We start from the raw sequence: 24,156 nt of genomic DNA on the forward strand, positions 1-24,156 counted from the left end.
TTACTTTCTTCGGGAACATGCAAGGACCTGACTCGGAACAGAGAGCTTACTAAAGCTATGTTCAATAACTGTGGGAAGTAGACAGGATGCACAAGAAGGGTATACAAAACCCTTTATTTTTCTCTATTTACAATAATTTCCGTACTTCGGAATACAAAGACCCAATACTTGTGGTCTAAACGTAAAAATATAAAAATAAAACTAAACTCTACTTTAACTTTAAAATAATAAACGTGGAAGATTGGCCTTATATTAACAGGAAGCCGTATGTAGTACAGAGAACTGTTAACACTACAATACGTTTAAAATTATCAAGAGGATTAAACCTCTGGCCTGGAAAGCAACCAGCAACTGAGTAAAACTTCTAAGGTAAGCGGCCTGCTTCGACTAACTGCTTCCTCTCTCTCGCTTGGCAAAAAGCCACAACTTAAATACTTGGCGTTCGCCAGACAAACTTTGCATAAATACGTTAACGCTTATAATTCTGGCCGGAAGTAGAAAATAAGAAGTGATAGTAAAGATTTAAAATAAAATAAACGTTAGTAAAACTTAAGATCCTTACATATTATATAATATATATTATGAATACTTTTTGTTCATTTTTATCATGTCTTTAGACACCATAAAAATGAATCACATCCCCCCTTTTTCTTTGAAACCTATCTCAACCTATCTCGTCCTGTTTCTCAAATATAGAACATTCCTTTCTTGAAAATTTAATTTCTTTAGAAATTTAAGACAACAGGTTGAGACATCCTTCGAACCAAAAGGAGAGTAGAGTTCATTTTTTTATGTCTAATAAACAAACACGGGTAGCGACCCAACACGGGTTCACCACTTTTTCCTAGAGTCGAACACCGGGTCTACATTGTGCTGAGTGGGCGACCCGTTTTTCACCCGTAGACATACACGGATGCTGTAAACTTTCTCCCACCTCACGGTGTCGTTTGAAATGAATAGGACCCATAAATCGTCACAGCTATGAAATGAAATTTAAAAACATTTGTTCTGGCTCTACAGCACGGACTCAACGGAAACGGAACGGAAAAGACTTTCATAGATCACAGAGAGTTCATTATCAAAAATAGGGTGACGTCTCGTCGATCGAGTCAGTTGGAAGAAATGTCTAAGAGCTGTGAGAAAAAGGTTGGCTTACCTACACAGAAGCTCTTTCTAGGAGAGAAAAGTGGGCATCCAAGTAGAATACACAGCACAGACTGATGTAAAGTCGAAACTTTAGTGATTTAAATATATATGTATGAATTCGTTGTAGCAACCCTTTGGATAGGTCTCGTTTGACTCATCGAGTCGACGGGGAAAAAATTCTCAAAACTCAGGAAAATTTTTTTTAAGTTGAAAAGAGAGAGACGCGTTGCCTTTTCAACAGCCCACACTGTTCTGAAGAGAAACGCGGAATACTTTTATAGAAAAGAGGAGAATTGAAAGTGAAAGTCAAAAAACGAAATCGGATCGGCTGGGAAAAATTTCTGTGAGCCGAGAAAAAAAAATTCTGAGTCAGTAGAAGGAAAAAAAAACCTTTCTTTTTTACTTTCTAAAAGGTCAAAAAATTGAAGACATCGAATTAATAAAGAAAAAGAAAGGATTTTTTTTTTCAGCTCAGAATTTTTTTCTGTGCTCTAAAAATATTTTCCCTGCCGATCCCATTTCGTTTTTTGACTTTCACTTTCAATTATTCTCTTTTCTATAAAAGTATTCCACGTTTCTGTTCAGAACAGTGTGGGCTGTTGAAAAGGCAACATGTCTCCCTCTCTCTACCCAAATCTGGAACCCATGATGATTTTAAGAAGAATTCTTTAAAAATCTGTTGCGATTTCTGAACTTAAGACAATTTGGATGTTTCTTTTCGTATTTCGAAGCTATTTTTGGATCAAAGAAGGAAATTCCAATGGAATGACTTGTGAATTTGGCACATGGTACCTGTTGAAAATTTTTGGGGGGAAGCTATGCCCTTTGAGTCGCCCCGAGTGCCGACATCGTTCTAGGATAAGAATGTTTTTCGAAATATCTTCCCGCTTTCGTCTACACAGAAATTGTTTTCACGAAAAGTTGGTCCTCATTTCCATTCCCTTTTGAATTAATATTTGTTCAAAGTATTGTTTTTAAACACTTTCGACTTTTTCTGAGGGGGTCGTCCAAAGTTTTCCGTTGGGTGTGTTCGAGTAAAGTATTTTATAATTTTGTGTTTGTCATGAATCTTTAAAAAAATTTATTTCCTCGTAGGATGGCTATACCTGACATGATTCATATGTTTTTTCCCTATACATTTTAAATAAGACCCCTTTCTTAAACATGAGTTTTCTATAAAGAATTGAAAAACGTTTCCCAAAAGGCAGGGTGATTTTTAAAAATGCCCATTTTTATATGTCATTTTTATATGTCAGAGAAAGCTGACCATTTCAGACATTTATATATGTCTGAAATGGTCAGCTTTCTCTCTTACAAGAGAGTCTTCCTCTATTCTTTTCTCCACGTGATGTTTTTTTGGATATCTTCTCCAACATCTCGTGGTTGCTGAAATGGGTGTCTAGCGAAAGGGTTCGATTTTGTCTCAAGGGATTTTTGTGCTGCTGATCCAGGTTTCTCCCGCTTCACGCTACCCATCTTCACCCATTTCTAAAGAATATCAGAGAAAACTGAAAGGGAGATAGCGAAAACAAATTAGTCTCCAGTGAATACAAATCCAACGACAGGTGGATAGTGTTTTGGGGTCCTTCCAGAGATATCACGGGTGACCGACAGGTTTTTCAGGGACTCAACGGAAACAAACGGGAAAGACTTCCATAAATCACAGAGAGTTCATTCTTAATAATACGAAACGGGAAAGATATTCATCGATCACAGAGAGTTAATTCTTAAAAATAGGGTGTTATCCAGGTAGAGTACACAGCACAGAGTGATGTGAAGTCGAAACTCGAGTGGTTTAAATACATAAATATGAATTCCTTCTAGCAACTATTGGGATACATATCTTGTCTGGATCATTGAGTCGACTGGGAAAAAAATTCTCAGAGCTCAGAAAAAAATTCTGAGCTGAGATATGGAAAAAGAAAACACTTTTTGTTAGTTTTTATCATGTCTTCTAGACATGATAAAAATTAACTACCCCCCTTTTGTCTGGGAATGTTGTCTCACCGTTTCTAAAAATAGACCAGAACGCATTCTTTTCTTGGAATTCTATTCTTTACAAAGGACGAGTGACAGTCTAATTTTAGAAAGTGTGAGACAACATTCCCAGACAAAAGGCGGGGTAGTTAATTTTTATCATGTCTAAAAGATAAGATAAAAATTAACAAAAAGTATTTATAATATATATTATATAATATATATATTATTTATATTTTCCCACAACTCAGAATTTTTTTCTGAGCTCTGAGAAATTTTCCCCAGCCGATGCCATTTCGTTTTTCGAATTTCACTTTCAACTCTTCTCTTTTCTATAAAAGCATTCCACGTTTCTGTTCAAAACAGTACGGGCTGTTGTAGAGGCTACATGTCTCTCTCCGTACCCAAATCTGGAGCTTTAGTCAATAGAGAATATGAGACTAGAAAAATAGTTTAGCTTATTCATCAAAAAATGTCCCGTGCTTGAACTCAGAATTATTTTCAGAGCTCTGAGAATTTTTCCCCGTCCACTCGATGACCAAAACGAGACATTGAAAGGGTTGCTAGAAGGAATTCACACTTATCTATTTAAACCTCTCGAGTTTCGACTTCAAATCTCCTAAGAGAGAAAGCTAACCGTCACACACATACACAAACACACATGTTTTTTTTAAAAGGTCCATCCTTTGGGGAAAATCATTTCAACTCCGAATAGGAAATTCATTATTAAGACAGGGCCTCATCTATAACGTATAGTAAAACATATGAATCATGTCGGGTATAGATAGCCATAAAACTAGGCATTGAAATTTCTTATAGATCCATGACAACAGAAAATGATACAAGGTTTTACTTGAAAGTATTTAAAAGAATCCCTTGAACCAATACTTGAAAAAGAAATGGAAAAGAGAATCTACCTTTCCTAGAAAGTATTTCCATGTAGATGAAAGGAGAAAGCGATCTCGAAAACCATTCTCATCCTAGAATGATATCAGCTCTCGGGACTTTCAGTATCCACTCCCAAGATTTTAGATTTTCCTCCTCACCCCCAAAGCCAATCGAAACTAAAAATAAAAGCCCAACAGAATTCCAAAAGAATGAGTCAGGGTCTATTTTTGGAAAGGGTGAGACAACATTCCCAGACAAAAGGGAAAGGTAGTTAATTTTTATCATGTCTAAAGACATGATAAAAATTAATAAAAAGTTTTTTTTTTCCCCACAACTCAGAATTTTTTTCTGAGGTCTGAAAATTTTTTCCCGGTCGACTTGATTCACAAAAGCAGACATATTCAAATTGTTTCTATATAGAAGGTTCTCATCTCTTTAAACCACTCGAGTTTCGGCTTTAGATCAGTCTGTGCGTTGCACTGGAGCTGAATACACGCTTCTTCCTCCTGGAAAGAGGTTTTGTGAAGGTGTTTGGAGATTGTTTTCAGCTCTCAGACATTTTTTTCCAGCCGACTCAATCGATGAGACACCCTTCTATTTCTTCAGACTGAACTTTCTGTTATCTTTGGAAGCATTTCTTTTTTCGCTTCGGTTCAGACTGTGCTGTGGACTCCTCACGTTTCATTATTCGGGAAAGCGGCCACAGATTTTTGTGTGTTTCGTTTCATACTGGTCACAATGGGTTTGTTCAATGGATTTCAAATGACACTATGGAAATTGGAGAAAGATTGGGTCGATTCGAATGACGGCAAAGCACTTGAGGGCAATTTGCCTTGAGAAATGCCTTCGAGGAGGACTTTTGAAGGGACTGATGGCTCGTATTCACGTTAGACATGGAGAAAAACCACGAAAAACACACCCATGCAGCCAGCTTGAAAGTCATTCGTTCAAGTATTTTCAAAATATAAAATGGATTTTATAAAACATATTGGGATAGAGACCCATATTCGTATTCAAAATTGGATCCTTCTCTTGTTTTTATCAGAATATACCAGTATACGATTGAACAATTATTCTGAATCACATGATGTTCCCTTCTTGAAAGTCATTTCTTAACGTTTCACAAAATATATATCAGTATACGATGGAACAATCATGATCCGTTGATCCTGACTGGTCTAGTCAGCTGTGGATCACAAAATCTTGCCTTGTTGAAAGGGATTTGTTAAAGTTTCACAAAATATATCAGTATATGATGGAATAATCGTGATCCATTTATCCTGACTGATGGAGTCAGCTGTGGATCACATGATCTTGAATTGTTGAAAGAGATTTGTTAAAGTTTCACAAAATATATCAATATACGAAATAATAGCATGTTCTCTATAAAATCGGCTATTGAGTAAAATATTTCTAACCTTGAAAAGCAAAAACAGTAGCAGGGAAAAAAATGTTACCCTACGTCAAAGTATTGAAAGGAAATAAGAACACATTTCTATAAAATGGGTGACAAAATAAATATTTCTAGTCTATGAAATACAAAAGAATAAGAAAGAATGTTCACATACCTTCACAGAAGCTCTTTCCAGGAGAACCAGAACCGTGTATTCACGTTGAGGGCACAGCACAGACTGATCTGAAGCTGAAACGCGTGTGGTTTAAATAGATTAGCGAGAGTTCCTTGTAGAAACCGACTGGGAAAAATTCTCAGAGCTCTGGAAAATTTTTCCATGTTGTGAGGGAATAAAAAAAAAAAAAAAAAAAAAAAAAAAAAAAAAACCTTCCTTTTTCTTTCTTAATTTGATGTCTTCACTTTTTTGACCTTTTGGAAAGTCAAAACAGTGTAGACATCAAATTAATAAAGAAAAAACAAGGATTTTTTTTTTTCAACTCAAATTTTTCCTGAACTCTGAAACTTTTTTCCAGTCGATAACATTTCGTTTTTTGACTTTCAATTTTTGGACCCATGATGTTCTTGTAGTATATTCCTATACAAATTCACTCCCTTTCCCCCAAAAAGATGTCTTTTTATATTATTTTTACCTTCAAATTTGTATAGCTATATACTAAAAACAGGCGTTAAAGTCAGTTGGTAGTATATTCCTAAGCAAATTCACTCCCTTTCCCCCCAAAAAAGATGCCTTTTTTATTTTTTTACGTTAAAAGTTGTATAGCTATATACTGAAAACAGGCGTTAACGTCCGTTTGTAGTATATTCCTACAAACATTTCTAAAAATACATGGTCTATTTTTAGAAAGGGTGAGACAAAATTCCTAGACAAAATGAGGGTAGAGTTAATTTTTATCATGTGTAGAAGACATGATAAAAATTAACAAAAAGGTTTTTTTTTTCACAAATCTGAATTTTTTTCTGAGCTCTGAAATTTTTTCCCAGTCGACAGCCAAGGGAAATGTTTCCAGCAAAGACGATTTCCTTTCACTTTCAACTCTTTTCTATAAATGCATTCTACGTTTTCTGTTCAGAACCGTGCGGGCTCTCCAAGGTGCTACATGCTTTTTCTCTCTCTACCTCATCTGGACCCAGGACCACCCTTCTAGAAAGAGATTCTGTGAAGACAAGTTTCTTTCCACTTTTTGACGTCTCACAGAATAGAAATCATTCCTCAGTTTAGGGTGAAATGTTTTCCATTTGAAAAGATAGGGCCCCTAGTTTGGATTTCATCAGCAACCGCTTATCAGGTTCTAGCGAAATTGGATGATCCATCCATGGATCAGAATTTACCATCCGTGGTTGGGATGGATCAAGATTTCCACATAGTTCAAGAAAAATCCTTCAATAATATTTGAAAGGAGATGTCATGATATTGAAAGACATTTTCCCATGACGGAATCTGTCTATCCCACACCTTCTTCTAAAGTGAAGTTAAAGAGATATTTCACACCGGGGAAAATTTATCTCAGAGCTCAGGGAATGTGTCTCCAGGTTGAATACACAGCACACACTGATGGGAAGTCGAAACTCGAGTGGCTTAGATAAATATACGAAATTTGGGTCATCGAGTTGACTAAAAAAATTCTCAGAGCTCTGAAAATAATTCTGAGTTTAAGCATGGGACATTAGAACAGAAATATATTCCATCATCATGTCATCGTTGTTTTCGAAAGCCAAAAGAATTTCTCATGAGAGAACATCTTTTCTCTCTGGTTGTGGGATGGGGTAGAGATGTTGCATCTTCAACAACCCACACTAATCTGAACAGAAACGCGGAATTTTTTTTTTTTTTTTTTTTTTTTTTTTTTTTTTTTTAGCTTTGAAAATTTTTTCCTAGTCGACAGCCAAGAAATTTTTCCAGAAAATACAATTTGGTTTTTTACTTTCACTTTTTTCTATAAAAGCATTCCACGTTTCTGTTCAGAACCGTGTGGGCTCTCCAAGGTGCAACATGCTTCCTCTCTCTGTACCTCATCTGCAGCTAGGATGTTCTTTCTCAAGAAGTGGAATTCTTTGGGAATACCTTACAATTTCTGAACCTTACACGAATTAGATGTTTCTTCTTCTCATATTTCGAGGAGACTTCAATGGAATTGTTTATAGATGTCACCTATTGTAGATGGGGGAAAAACACCTATCCTTTAAGTCCATACTGGATAGCTGCAGACATCTCACCCAGATAGGTCACATTGTATTTTTTCCTACACAACTTGGACGTGAGCCATCCTTTTGTTTTCCCATCCAACAAAGATGGACTCTGGAGACCCTTTTGGTTTTTCACTCTTCGCGAACCGAGACGGGCCGCAGCGACCCTTTGCGTTTTCTCTGAGCGCAAACCTGGATCACGTGAGGATTTTGTTTCCCATCTCACCCAGATGTGTCATGTTGTATTTTTTTTCCGACACCTACCTAGCCAAATTGGACATGAGCCATCCTTTTGTTTTTTTCCATCGAACCAAGATGGACTCTGAAGTCCCTTTTGTTTCTCAACGGAAAAGTGTCATGTATTTTTTTCGACACCTAGCCAAGTTTGACATGAGCCATCCTTTTGTTTTTTTCCATCGAACCAGGATAGACTCTGAATAACCTTTTGTTTCTCAACGGAAAAGTAAATTTTCTGAATGAGTACCGGTGTTCGAATTCTTTTGTGACCGATTGTACGTATTACCCCTTTATACATTATGAAGATAGGGTTAAATTATTTAAACTAAAACAAATAATATATAAAATTTTATCATTTTTTTTCGAAGAAATTCAATAGAATTAACAGAGATCTTTCTCTAATGTCAGTACATACCTGATAACAAAGAATAGCAAAGCCCGATAAAAATATAAAAAATCATAATTACACAACGTCACATGATACTACTCGAGGATAAACTAAAACAATTTAAGGCCAACTGCTACATGCTACAACTTCATGCGAACACTCCACGTCTTCACTCTGACTATGCGATACACCGCGTACCTCGCAATCTGATTGGCTGATCACGGAAGCGAATTTTTCCCCTTTACCTGCGGTTAACGTCTAGTCAAATGGGCGCTTTTCAATAAAACTGGCGAATTACCGCGAAGAGGGTGCTTTCTACCGGAGTGAAAAACTTGCGTCTTCACACTTTACATACATTACGCATTACGGTCAAAGAAAGAGCGGACAGCATGAAATTGCAATTAAACGGTGAGTGACGGCGCTTCACTCTTTATATGTACACTGTATGGTATGCAGCATGCAGGCATAATGCACTTCATAAAACTTTGGCTACCCCCAAAAATCTTCTGGCGACCCCTAGTTTGCGCACCACTGCTCTAACGTAACAACAACACATAGAAAAAAAGCTTTAATCTAGAAATGGTGTTCTAATGTTTATAAAGAACAAAACAACATCCAAATTTATTATAATTTCAGATTAATTAAAAAATCCCTTTATAACTACAAAATAATAAGCTTTTAAAATGGCAACCGATGTTAACTATTTAAAAGACTACATGAGTAGTAAGCGGAGGTAACCGGTAGGCGGAAGTGACGTCACAGAAAAGGGGCGTGGCCTCCGCCATTTTGAATTTCTCCGGGAGTGACGACACCAGCGCCATCTTGTATCACGTGATGGAATGACGTAATCATGTTAAGTTTCGTTTTGATTCTGAGGCAACAATCTTTTCAAAGTTTTTTATTTTTTGTGGCAACGACACTATTTCTTATGTTTGTGGCAACGAACTCTTGAACCACGTGTTTGGAATGACATCACTTATAATTTATTATTTTTAATTATTTGACATGTGATTAATATTATTTTGTTATTTGATTAATTTTTAATACGTCATTAATTTTAACTTTTTAATTATTAACTATTATTTTTAACTATTTAGTACATCATTATTTTACTTATTACCTTTAATGAATTTTTGTAGAAATTAATATTATTTTCCCTGAATTTTAAAAGTAACTCCACGGCTGAGATTCGAACTCGCTATCTCTGGGATGGGAGGTCTAGCGCTTTACCGCTCGGCTACCCGGTCCTCTTATCAGACTTGTTATTTGAAACCCTCTTTCGCCTTTTGACTTTTTGCACCATTGATGACATAAGGCTGAAAGTCTGAGTATGCGCTTCATTTGTTTTTACACGACGGCTAGGATTTCTTTTAGCTTCTTAATCATTACTTTATTCATTGCTGTTTTAAATGTAAGATTTTCCCACAGTTTAATTTTTTATTATTATATTTTTAATTGTTTTCATTTTTCATCTTATTACTATTTTTTTAGTTAATTTATTAATTTTTTATTTCATTTTTTTCCCTTTCCCAAACATAAATTTTATTTTTAATTTTCGCAAATTGACGTATACTTCCACAAAAGTGAACTTAAATTTTCTTTTTACTTTTTATCTTGCAAAGTTTACTTTTTTAGATTTAATTTTCTTTTCGGTTTTACAAAAGTAATATTTATTTTTACGAATTGAATTTTTCCTTTTCACTTTTTTATTTTGCAAAAGTTTTTTTTTTTCGAAATTTTTTTCCTTTTCGTATTTTTACTTTACTTTATTTTAATTTTTTTTATTTTTAATTTTCTTTTTGGTTCTACAAAAGTAATATTTTTATTTACGAATTGAATTTTTCCTTTTCACTTTTTTATTTTGCAAATTTTTTTTTTTTTTCTTTCCAAAATTTATTCCTTTTTGTATTTTTACTTTACTTTATTTTAATTTTTTGTTTAAACTTTTTTTTTTTTGGTTTTACAAAAGTAATATTTATTTTTACAAATTTAATTTTCCTTTCCGCTTTTTACTTTAAAAAAAGGTGTTACTACATTTTTAACTTAATTTTTTTACAAAAGTAATATTTAGTTTCATAATTTTAATTTTTTTGAGTTTTTTTGTTTACACAAATGTTTTTTTTTTTTGTTACATTTTTTATTTTACCCTTAACTTTTTCCCTTGTTTTAAATACAATATGATGTTATATTTGCATTTCTCTAAAAGTAAACTTACCTACATTTCTCTGTCTTTGAAATTTTAAGCTGGAATTTACATGCATATAACTTCACTAGATAATATTTTCTGTAACATTAAGCCAATATACACAATGCTCTTTCTATATAGTTTAACTGGAATACTACATTTCTTACTTTTTTACTACTAAGTTGGAGATACTCAGAACTTTTCCTTCTAATGCATTGTACTAAATATTAATGACTGTATTAACTTTTTTGGCCAACTATACAAAACTTTGTTGATTCCCTTTTACACGTCTTACTTTTATTTAAAGGATTCACCAAATTATGTCTGACAAATGTAATTTTTACACTTTCCATTTACACATTTACCCTTATATTTAACTTATAAAACATATTTTTGCTGTATTTCTGATTCCTTTTTCCCACAATAAATACAGACTTACACATGTTTCTTTATTGTAAGACTTACTAACTTTAAAACAAATCTTACAAGGAGAAATAAATTTTCATGGTATGAAGCCAACTCAAACCAATGCATGGAGCATTTCTACCCAGTTAAGTTTAGATACATACCAATAGTACTTCATTTCTTCTTATTTTACTCTACAGACATTTATACATATATATTCAGAACACTCCCTTTTATTCAGTAAGATTCATTTATACTACTAACACAAATTTTGCTAACTCTTTGAAATATTTTACGAAAAATATCTTGTATTTTCTTGCACACATCCTACCTAAATCACGAAACATACACTGAACCTTGATTTTTCCTTCATGTGAAAACGTCACTCGGATTCTTAATATGATTCCACCATTTACCGCAGAACTTTATAAACACTACTCTATTTGAACTTATCACAGCCTAACTCTCTTAACAAGGTACAGAAGATTGAATTATATTTTAACTACAGAGAAGAATATCCACATTGTAATGAATTATTTTAAATTTGAATTATAGTCACATTTTGTGAAGAACTTAAAGTCTATAATACACATGGCATTAATATTCAGCCATGGAAATGAAACTTTATCGCCTTTTTCCCAATTTGGAATATAAAAATTTGTTAACTTGGAATATTTTTAACGTATTCATTGTAACTTAACTGAAAAATACTCATATTTCCCATTGTCAATAATTTATTTAGCACTGAACTCTTACAGCCTTTTGAGAACGAAATTTTATTTATCATACCTGACAAATGACTCCTACATAGTTATGATACATTACACGAAATATTGAGTAGAGTTCCAAATAATGATCTAACATAGTAATTAACATGACCTAACACAAATAATTTTAAGATAGAAATTTCAAACTGACATTGCTTACTAATGAACTTTTACAGCTTTTTGACTGACATTTAACTTCTCATAGATAATAAATAAAATTACACACAAATAATTATACAAAATAGGTAATAATGACAGAAAGTCCATATAATGATCTACTATAGTCACCAACTTTAAAAATTTTAACTCATTTCTAATATAAGAAAGACCACACTTTTTTGAAAAGCAATATTTTAATTAAACATTGGAGCCACGCAGTCCTGCGCACATGCATAACATCTTTATTTATCATGAGCATGACACATAATAAGTAAATAAAATTTTCACAAAGTACGAAACACATTTCTCTTTTAACTGAACTGTACTCTTAAGAAAACTGCAGTATGGAATGCTTAGAACACTCAGGGCCACAGTTCCTCATTTCCCCACGCATTGACCAAAATATACATGTACTTTAAAATCAGTTAAACAAATTCAAATGTTAGTATTCAAAGAGGAATACTTCACAAATTAGATGAAAGAAAGGTACACAATGAACTTGAGTGAAAAATACACAAAAGCATGTAAGGACCGAGAAAAAGATGTATTCGTGGAGAACTTTTTTAAGATAAACTTGCTCTATTTTTGCACATGGGTTACATTTTGCATTTCAGATTAAGGAAACATTCAAGATAATTCCTGTATAACTAGGGATTTTATTCACACTTGTTAGTACTGTAATTTATTAGAACAGTCACAGACATATAGGACAAGTATGCCATTTCCAAGGAAAACAATTTTCCCAAGCCAGATTTTAACAGTGAAATATAAAAGGGAATAAGAATATCCCATATTTCAAATAAAATTAGTATCTGAGTATGCAAAAACATGAACAAGAAACGAATATTTTTTCTGAAAATGTTCCGAATGGTTTAAGTCAGGACTAGTTTCATGAACAGAGCATGAAAAATAATGATGAATTTTTAATTTTATTTTGTCTGTAGTACATTTACTTATGCTAAAATCTTCCATTTTGGTTGACTGTACTTTACATTCAGACCTAAGTTGATAAATCAGAGTGATTTTGTGTTTTAAAGCTTCAAATTCAGAAATACTATAACTCAAAAGCAAGAAGATTAAAACGACAAGAGAATATACTGCAAGCAAGCGAACGTGATAAATGACGTTTTGGGCTGAATTTCATGAATTCATAGATGGGGTGCAAAATTTTAATGCACTGTATATGAACTATTTTTCAAATGTATTACGATCACCAACTTTACATAGACTTTAAGTAAACATTTCATGTTAATTTACCATTTTATCTATGTATTTACTAAATTTTTGCATTTTGTTTATAAATATAATAACAAAAGGACATAAGAGAACATTTGTTTCTTGAAAATGTCCATAATTTTACCCAACTGTTATTTCTTTCATAGCTTTGAAGTAACCTATTAAACACATAGTTATCTTGTATTGACCAGACAGCCGTTGGTCTTGCCGATGTCTGAGGGAAGTCACAAAGCTAGAGAATTTAAGTAATATTTTACCAGTACGGAGAACTTCTTACGGCGTTTTCGATGAAAATTGACCGAATTTAGTAGTTCATTACTAACCTAGGAGCCTTTAACTATTTTTTTTATTCGAAAAAAACACACCAGAAATTAACATCAAGATTTTCCATACAGATATATTGTACTACTTTTCATGCCATTACATTTCAAATGAAATTTGATTCATTGTCAGATAGTTAAATGTTTGTTATTTTTTCGCATACGAATGCCTTTTCGTGTCTCACATACGCTCATTACATATGATTTAACAAAATTACGAACAAGTTAGAAGTTAAATTAATATTTCCTGAAATACTGTACATTTCATTCCGGAAAGTTTACATGAGTACCTTCATTTCGAAACCCCTAATGTTTCTTTTCCTGAATTCAAAGTAAATTTTGAGTGTAGAATTTTCAGTTTTGACAGAAGTTATTTGTAAGTGGCTGTGATGTGTTCGTGTTTTCATAAACCGTTTTTGTGAAACACCCTATTGGTAACCTTTAGAAGAGTTTAAATATTACCATTTTTTACCTTACTGCCACTGCAAATCATTGAATTTTCAAATATTTTCCTTTTTTATCGTTTACAGTGCCTCGTAAAGTCTTGAGAACAAATTTTTACTAAATACTTATATCATTCGATTTAATAATTTTGTTACACGTTTGGAAGATTTAACTTCACTATCACGCTAAACCAGAAGTTAAGAAAAGAAATGTAATTGTTATCTTAGTATTCTATTGGGATAGATTAATTTTCTCTGACATTGACGTATTCGTATGTAGATAATAGAGACTTTTAACCCAGCTCATACAGACTTGGAATATTTTCTCTAAGTCACCACGATGACAGACTTGCATTGTCATAGACGTTTTTCTCGTGAAATATATTTTTTCTTAAAAGTTTATATACTAATTTCTTTAGAAACATGTCTAAGAAAATACCTCATCTTCATAAGAAACATCAGGATTGATTTAAATTAATAATAAAATAAGAATCATTAATTTGTAAATATATTTCTCTTTGACTCAAAAGTTTCTTTATCGTATTCGAAATGAACAATTAATTGTACATAACTAATATATTGTATTGATGAACCAGAGTTATATTTTACCTTACTGCATTATATTTCAAAGTGAATGTGTTTTATTGCATATTTTAATAAAATCTTAAAAGCTTAAATGAGTGTTTCATTACAAAATTTGTACTTTCTAACTTCATTCTACTGAAACGAAAACATTCATAACTTATTACGAAGAAAAAGTTTTACATATTATACTTTTTGATTAATTTTCATACCACAGTATTATCTTTGAAAATTTGTTTCCTAATCCACTGCTAATATATTACTAATTTTCGCTCTTTCAATACACTTGGTACGTGATAAAAAAACTCAGCTTAGAAACTTTTTTTCTTAACGCCTTGTATTGCATTGCTGAACCGGGGCCATGCTCTCATTTTTATTACATATCATGCGAATATTTTAAAAAAAGCATATTTTTTCCTTCTGTTAGCACAATTTTAACCAGCATTTTACTATTACAGAGACTTCTTTAGTAAAATTTCAAGGGTTAAATTGATCGTTTCATTATTAATTTTGAAGATTCTGGATATATCCTATTTAAAAGTTCATAACCGATTAGCAAAATAATTTATATATGTACTTTGTTGTCCTCTTGGTTAATTTTTAAAGCGTTTTTCAACTATTAACACTTGATTTCTAGCGAAGTATCGAAATGATTATTTACTTTCCACTTTTTCCAAAGAATTTCGTAGACACATATGTTCAGTACAAAATATTTTCCTAACTTAAAAATATTATTACCAAAATAGAAAAATATGCAAAATTTTCCTAAAAATTTATATATTTGTTTTTTAAAAACATGTACACGAATATCCACATTTAATTACTTAATGTGTACTTTCCTATATCAGAACTAAAATTTCGAACGAAAATTTTTTAAATAATGTCATATTCCATAAAATTTATGTCTTTGTGATGTCATCGTCTTTTCGCAAACGTTTTGAGAGTAGACGTTTAGACATTTCGAAACTGTTTTCTCTTTGCTATTGGAAACTATTTTATCTTTGCTGTTGGTATATGCCAATGAATTCTGGATACTTTTTTCTCTTGGTTTATCTTCAGCTTATGAGTTATTTAAATACTTAAAAATATATTTGTAGATCTTTTATGTTGACACTTGTGATAGATTTTTTTTGGACGTTTTTGGAAAATGTATTTTATTCACGTGAATGAAACTGATGTTTTCTTAAAATTTTATTATTCAGAGTGTTAGTCAATTACGATAGAATGCCGGATTTGTTCTCTTTATTCAACATTCATATGAACTTCGGTATTCCAAATTCCTCACGCAAAATGTAATTTTTCTATCAGTAATAGGAAGACGAATGGAATAAATGCAGGTTATGCAGACATAAGATAAAAAATCTGGAAGTAAAAGACATTCTCCAGATCTAAACAATTCAGTAGAATGTGCAAATATTCATCCTATTCGAAGCTTATTTTTTCAATTACATACACTCTAAATCTCGCAGAGTGGGATTTGGAGGGTGACAGCAGTTTTCGCTCCGTTTCGTGTCAAACAACGCAAATTTACTGTCTTGGTAGCAGAACATGTTTTCCACTTGCAATAATAACCTTGGGGAAGGGAGTGAATTGAAGGAGCAGGACGACACCCTGTCTTGCCATTGTCCACCCCGACTGACCAAACAAGTTTGCTAAGCCAAAGAACGTTCTTTGGCTAAGCGCCATTTCAAGCGAGGACAGTCGTAACAATGGATACAGCTCCTTTGCCAAAAGTAAGTTGGCTTTTAAAATATATATACAATTATTTCTTAATATAAATATCTTAATTATTATAAATTATAGTTAGATTTATGTGTCAAAATTGAAGTATGTAATAAAAAGTAGTTTTAGTTTGCTCTTTTTTTTTTTTTTTTTTTTTTAGGTGTCTGTAAATTTGCTTTAAGAGTGTAATGCTGTAACGTAGTTTTATTTATTACATACTGCTAACACAATGAAAGCTGTACGTATGGATGGTACTTTTTGTAAATAATTCTTAACATTATTTTTATTTTTGAACAATTTACACAAAGCTATCGAATTTAATTATTTAAATTTAGTTTTGCATGCATTCCTATTTCAAATAGGAAGAACAGCGGTAGAAAAAAAAAAAATTGATTTTTTTTTATAACACAAGTGTGTAAATTATTTGGTAGTATTGGAAGAAATAAAAACCGTATACTTTACTGAATTTCCTATTGAAGTCATATCGTTTTCAGCTTCTAGTAGTTTTTAATAGATTTTTAACTTTCATTTTTTATAAATTCTGCTTATAGTTTGTGACAATAAAATTCACTTACTGTTGCAAAGCTGAATTTTTCCAAAATATAAACACTAGCACTACCTGGGTCATATCAGCACTCTAAAACTTATATTTTTGCAAATATGTTGTTATTCTCGAGAGTGTAGGTGTAGCTAAGCCCTCTTGAACATTCAAAAGTCCGGGAGGCCAATAAAGCTGCTAAGACGGCTTTCCGTTTACGATTTAAAAAAAAATCTTGCATTCTTTAAAAAAGACTGAAAGCTTCAGATTTTAAATTACGTCCAGAGGAGCGTTTTTTTAACATTTTGTGTGTTACCTTTATTTATTAAATATCATGTTCTTCGCACTTAAACCATAAAAACATTCAACAGCAATATCGCAAAATAATTTTAAAATGAACATATCTTTAGAATTTCCAATACAGAGTCTCGCGAGCTGGAGATATATATATATATATATATATATATTTTTTTTTTTTTTTTTTTTTTTTTTTACTCGTACAGTCTTGCCATTGCTCGCTTTGAAATCGTTTACTTTGTTAATCAAAAATTCGTTGAAGTATTACAAAATATTAAATAATAAAGCAAATAATAAAACCAAATTCAAATTAGGGCTTCCACATGCCCATATTCCAGGGAAGATTACCTTATTCAAATTTTGTTGGCTCTAGGTACCGTTGTTTTATTACAATGCGAGAAACATACATACATTCATGCAGATTCTTCATTATTTAATTTCTTTAAATATAATGTTTGGTGGCAGCAATTTGAAATGAAACATATCGGGAATCGGTGCAAAATGCCAAAACGAAATTAGCAGTCCTTCTGGGAGAATTGCCCCTTTGGACTAAAAAAAAACCCAGCTATTTAAAAAAAATAATAAGTTTTGATTTTCTGATGACAAACTGAAAACTATTGTATTATTAAATATTCCAGGTAATTTATGCAGATAACTATTTAATGAGAATTCATTTTCAATCAAAGACCAAGCATAAAATTTTAGTACCTTGTCCATTCTACATACCTCATCCATTCTTCTATATTCCTAATATTTGTGCCACAGCAAACTGTCAAATTTATCTGCCCCTTGTCTTTCTTTTAAACTGTAGCACAATAAAATACTTTTTTTTCAGGAGGCATTACATGATAGTTCAAAATTATCAGATTTTTATAACTGCAAGAAGTTTCCGAAGATGCTGTTAATGTCCTAAAAGGTAATTTTATTTTCTACTCTGTTTTAAATTAAAAACTATACCTAGTCCGGATTTTTGAAAATGTCAGATATTCAGTTGACTTTATATGCTATATACATGTATTTATTTTATGCTAAATATGTATTTACTGACAAATATACGTATATGCCAATATATAATATGTACATCAAATGTTTATTTCTTTTAATGCAAATAAGAAAATTAAAAAAACAGTATTTATTTTTAAAAAATGTAAGGCATGTTTTTTTCAGACTTAATTAAATAGTAAAATTCGTACATGTCTAAACATTTTTATTTCAACTGAAACAAAACGACTTTTTTATATGTAAGCCATAAAACCTAAATGTTTGATGCATTTTTATTTTATAATATGAAAATTAAGCAATATTGCCTTATATTTGTGGCAGCGCCTATCATATTTAAAAAATTAACTTATTTTATTAACAGATAATAGAATGGACAATTAAAAAACAGCTTCCCCTCCCTTCTATTGCGGGAGAAAACCTAATTCGACGGGTTATTTTTGTTTATTTATTTCCCCCTTCTAAGAAAACTTGTCAGGCATACTTTCAAAATTGTCGAAATATATACTAATTTAAACATGATAATTCTAAAATGATTCATAGATTAATTCATATACATCAATTCACTAGTTAGAAAGTTAAACTAATGACATTTACTTATTACTTTTCAAGATTATTGCCTTTTCATTTCAATTAGTTATTATATCTTCTCCTAGTGATATTAAAATGAGTGACAGGATCTGATGAAGTTAATGTTCAAAATAATATAATTGTTTACATTAGCAAAAGCTATTGTTGTATCAAACAAGTCTTGTAAAACTTTTCTTATCCACAGTCCTTTAAAGTAGGAAAAAAATGTAAGTAACCTGATCTTAATAAACTCATATGAATTCATTTTCTGGTTTAGATAGGATTTAAAGACCCAGGTAACACAGCTTGTTTACATTTTCAATAACTAAGTTATGCGAACACTGTTAGAGGTGTAGCCAGAGTTCTTGCTGCCTCGCTCAGTGCACAATAAAAAGTCTATAAAATGTCAAAATGATATATATAAAAACAAAATATCTGGGTTTATTTTTGAAATAAAACATTAATTCTAATACCGTAAAGTACTATTTTGTTTGTTTTCCTATACACAAAATCATTGATAGTATTCTAAAAGTTTGATTTACTAGTCTATCAGCTGATTTGTAGACAGTATGGTACAATTTCTCAGTCTTAGGTGTTTTTTAATCCATTTGTACTTTGCAAAATTCTTCTCGCAACAGTCATGAAAAAAATTTACAGATGTATATCAGTATTTGGAACTGCATTCTGAAATTTTATGAACTGCAGAAGTTCAAAGTTACCATCCTTCCACCTGCCTTCGAAAACACTACCGCAAAGAACCCAGTAAATGTAAACGCTGCAAAAGCACAAAGCTGGTAGAATTCTCTTGCGGCCTCCTCGCTTTCTTTCGCTGCTGTTCAAAATTTATTTGCATGTGTCATTTTTTCTCAATTTATTATTATTTTGTCTGATTTCCGTGTTATGTTTCCTAAAAGTGATTTTAAAGTGTTTGCAAAGAAAATTTACAAAACTGCATACTCGAGTACTTGTCTCGGCATGAAATTAAGCATAATGGTTGAGATACAGTCAAAGAAATATTAAATTGCGTTTAAAGAATGTTTCCTTAAGATAATATGTTGCCGAAAATTTTCTTAACGGAACAGTTTTTGGGACAATTTTGAGAAAATGGGAGAAGGCCAAATTGATTTCAGTAACTAATATTTACTTTATGTAAATTTTACTTACGTATGCTTAATATTATATTTCTTGCTGCTCATTCAGAGTCGTAGCTAGGGTTTTCAGCGCCCAGGGACAACTGAAGATTTCGCGCCCCCTACTGCTTGCCAAGGAGCGAAAACATTTAATTCTAAAATGCCGTAACATCAGTTTGGCGCCCCTTGGATTCTGCGCCCGGGGACAGATGCCCCTTGCCCCCCTCTAGCTTCGCCCCTGCGCTCATTTTAATTTATATGCCCTAAATACCATATTTAACAGGCTGTTTACTTACAAATGCTTAATATCATGCTTTTTCTCCGAACATTAATGCACATCCGCTAAATATTACCCACCAGCGGCAAAGTCACTGAGCACTGGTAGTTCGGTCCAGAGTTTGAATCGCATGAAGGAGCTGGCTGCATGGACTTTTTTGTGGTTTTCTCCATGTGTAACGTGTATACGAACCAGTTTGCCTTACAAAGACCTCCACGGAGGCATCCTTCCCATTAGGCAGATTTTTGATGGCATGTCAGCAACTAAAGGACAAATAAAGGCTTTGAAAAGCTGTCATAATTTTATCGAACCTGTCGAAATTATGCTTGGCAGTAGATTGGATCAATCTCTGAATACAAAAACAGGTCAATTTGAAACCAAAATTGTAAAAGAAACATTTCAGTATGTTTCAGTCATAAAAACAATTGAAATGGTTTTGTCTAATAACCATGTAAGAAATTGTATCGAAACTGAAACAATTTCTAATGATAGACATTTAAAAAACAGTTTTCATCTTTTTATGTCCCAAGAATTTTGAAATATGTGGAAACAAAACGCCCTGATCTTCTGGTACCAAGTATTGCTGATTTCAGTGGTAAAAATCTTTAAAAATTTAACTAGGATTATAAATGATAGAATTTAATTAGGATTATAAATGATAGAATACTTTAAAACTTTTCTTTGTTTACTGTTTTAATTACCTAGAGTAAAGTAATTTTGCATCTATTACTCACATTGGTCTGTATTCTTAAATGGCTTATAGTTCTTTTCTTCTGGCTCGTAAAGGTAAGCTGTAAATGCATGTGCCTCTAATGCCAAAGGCCTTTTTAATGATATTTTTGTAATCATTATGTAATAAACATGTATATATATATATATATATATGTATAGATGACCTAAAAGCATTAGTTTTGCTCACAGAACTTTTGCTCAGCTAAAATTATTGGAAAGAAAGAGGGAAAAAGGTTTTATTCATTATTAATGAGTAAATATTTGGCATAAGTCTATGCATAAAAAATAATTTCAAATGCTTAGCTATAAAATTCTTTTCATAGAATAATATTTTTAGTTTGCAGTGTATGTATATGTAAATAAGCTATTGATACTATATGTAAGTGAGTTGAGCTGCATATCCTTTGAAATTTGCTACATATTCTATCTTGAAAGGTTCATGTCTGATATTTATATAGTTTCAATTAATTATTACATTTCACATGCAATTTTTATCCAGTATATGTCTTTTATATATACTTTTATTTTTATTTTTGTAGGGTAAAGGCAAAGCAAGTATTTTAGCATCAGGCTGTTTTTTGAAAAAAAAAAACAAAATCCAAATTCTGCACTTCTAATATTTGCTAAATGTAAGTATTGAGGAATTTTGATATGCTTTGCACTAACTTTCATTTTAAGAGGGCAGATTATATTAAAATAGCCATTTTACAACAGTGAATGTATTTGGCCTCATGTGGCTAAAATTCATCTTCTCAGGCTGCTTTCGACTATTGTACCCACAGATGATGCATGGTCATTTAGCTAATATCTGTAGAATTGGAATTGCATTGATTTGAATGTCACCTACATACTAGCAAATATTTCGAGAGAATAAGATGGTTTGTAATATGTGTGATGCCTTTATATGATCTAAATCTAAAGCATGACACTAATCATATATATGCATGTATATACAGTGAACATAGATTTTTTTTTTTTTAAAACTTGTAAAGTGATGGAAAAATTGCTTCAAGGTGAAATTCAAAAGATACACTTCCAGCCAGACTATAGCGATCATGAAATCAAGAACAAACATCTTTACAATAACAATAGTTTATTATGAACAGCAATAGTTTATTATGAAGGGATAATACTTGTTTTCATAAGGAAAAGACAGACTAATTCTCCATATAGTCTGTTCTTTTTACATTTTTATGTACATTATTTATTACATTTTTCATTAAGAAGCAATGCACAAATAGCAGTATGCATTACTATCCTATTCTATATTTACATCAATATAATATTTACATATTCCTATATGTATTTATATTGCATTTTTTACAGAAACTAAAAGCAAAAGACCTCTATGTGAATGGAACTACTTATTTTTGAAAGAAGAAAAAATTTTCTGGCGATATTTTTTAATTGGAAAGATAAACTTTCTAGTATGGCTCATTGGATTTTGACTTGTCCTAATAGATAGGTAATGGATGTATTCTTAATAAAGAAATTTATTTTCAGGGAATAGAAGACATGGAATCTCTTGGACCAGCTCAGAATAAACAGTCCATGGTAGTGTGTATTACAAGTTCATTCTATATTAAAGCAGTAAATCACTTAATAGCATGCCCAAATCATGCCATGAAGGCATTTGACATTCTATTTAAAACTAATTTTGTATTTAGCGTTCAATATGCACATACATCAACAAATTTTTATAATTTTGTGGCAAGCCTTTTGTATAATGTCAGCACTCCTAGAGCTTGTGTGGACTCTTTAAATACACGTTTTAGTATGAATTTATTGCATTCTGTACATCCATTACATTTCATATTTTTAATGTCATTTTATTGTCATATTTTCCATTTTTATATATGTATATATATGTACATAAATTTCCTAATAAAGAGTTTTTCCATGAATTTGCTTGTTTTCACTTATATTTAAAATACTTCGTTCATTGAAATTGTTATAATTCTGCAGTTATGGTAATGATTCCTATTCGGATTTAATCAATAAATGAAATACATAATAATTTTCAGCAGAATTATGAAAAATGAATTTTTAGCTTACACATGTGAGCTATAATTCATATTATTTCACTTTAAAATTTACTTTATTTTTCCCAAATGAGACTTGGAATTAGCATATATAAAAATAAGTTATAGTCTAAAAGTATATGTAAGCATTTATTCACCTGTAATGATTAATGTATAGAAATTTGTATGCATATAACTTCTCAAAAATAGAAAGCGTAACAAGGTAACTGAAGATTTTAGACTTTATTCATAATTTGGGGTAATAATTAATTTTAAGCTCTTCATAATTATGTAATAAGAAATAGAAACATTTCTTTTGCAATATTTTGTGCAATATATGAAGCTAAAAACAATAGCATGAGAGTATTTTATGGTTACTTATTTTCTGAATCTCATTTATTGAAAATAAAGCTGAATAGTTTTCATGTAAGGGAAATTAAATTCGCATTTGTTTCTTACTTCAATGTATATTAAAATTTATTATTCGATTTTTTATGCATATTATGCTCAAGTAGACAAACTACTAGTAACGTCAATTCACAAATTGTATTAATATATTCACTTATAAGTAGCATTTTAAGAAGTTAAATCTATCAGATTATGATACAGGTTTACTGACACATATATATATGATCAGTTGTTCTAACACATTCAAATTTTCATTATAAAATTTGTCAAGAACTATTTTTAATAAATTACTTTTCCAACTAGTATGATTATTTAATGGAAAATTTAGCTTACAATTTACATGATTACGTGCCCAAATCTTGTGAATAAGCATAATTTGCTTTTTTAAATTAAAATATGTATACAAAATTTAGAATGTATATCACTGTATATATATATGATTCATCTAAAATGATTTTTTAAAATTTCTTTTATGAAACTAAATTTATTATTGTTTTATTTCTCAAATCAAATTTTGAAAATATCTGAAATATTTATTCAAAGTTTTACGTACCTGAAAAACCTTATTTTTTATTCAAAAACTAAGTTTTTCATTGCGAATATCTTGCTATTCCAGTTTTTATATATAAGTTGCATTGACGTTCTTATTTTTATTGCTTACTACACATAAAGGTAAAAGCCATGTTTCTGTAAAATAAAATATATTCTGTGAGTGCAAAGTAATTTCACATCAGAAGTACTGTGAGAAAGTGATAGTGTTAAGTATTTCAGAATGTTAACTACACCGAATTTCCAATATTTTTATATGGATGTAATTTTTTTATATGTATATTTCGTTAGATTTGGAAAGAAAAACTGTGTCTAAACAATGAAGATATGATTGTCTGTAAGCTATGTTTTTTTATTTCAGTGATGGTCTACTTTGATTCATAATCCAGTTTTTATATATAAGTTGCATTGACGTTCTTATTTTTATTGCTTACTACACATAAAGGCAAAAGCCATGTTTCTGTAAAATAAAATATATTCTGTGAGAAAGTGATAGTGTTAAGTATTTCAGAATGTTAACTACACCGAATTTCCAATATTTTAATATGGATGTAATTTTTTTATATGTATATTTCGTTAGAT

At 31.3% G+C, this 24,156-nt stretch overlaps 1 long non-coding RNA gene across 1 annotated transcript; it reads left to right on the forward strand.

Annotated features, from left to right (window-relative positions):
* The first annotated feature begins 15,364 nt into the window (after positions 1–15,364).
* LOC118185661 (uncharacterized) lies at positions 15,365–22,500 on the forward strand. Its single transcript, XR_015041015.1, has 4 exons — positions 15,365–16,064; positions 17,724–17,804; positions 21,136–21,225; positions 22,100–22,500. It is a non-coding gene; the product is annotated as an uncharacterized LOC118185661 (long non-coding RNA).
* The last annotated feature ends 1,656 nt before the right edge of the window (positions 22,501–24,156 follow it).

Source organism: Stegodyphus dumicola, chromosome 5 (assembly GCF_044657685.1).
Source record: "Stegodyphus dumicola isolate Sdum_Otavi_A_Nest chromosome 5, ASM4465768v1".
NCBI lineage: Eukaryota > Metazoa > Arthropoda > Arachnida > Araneae > Eresidae > Stegodyphus > Stegodyphus dumicola.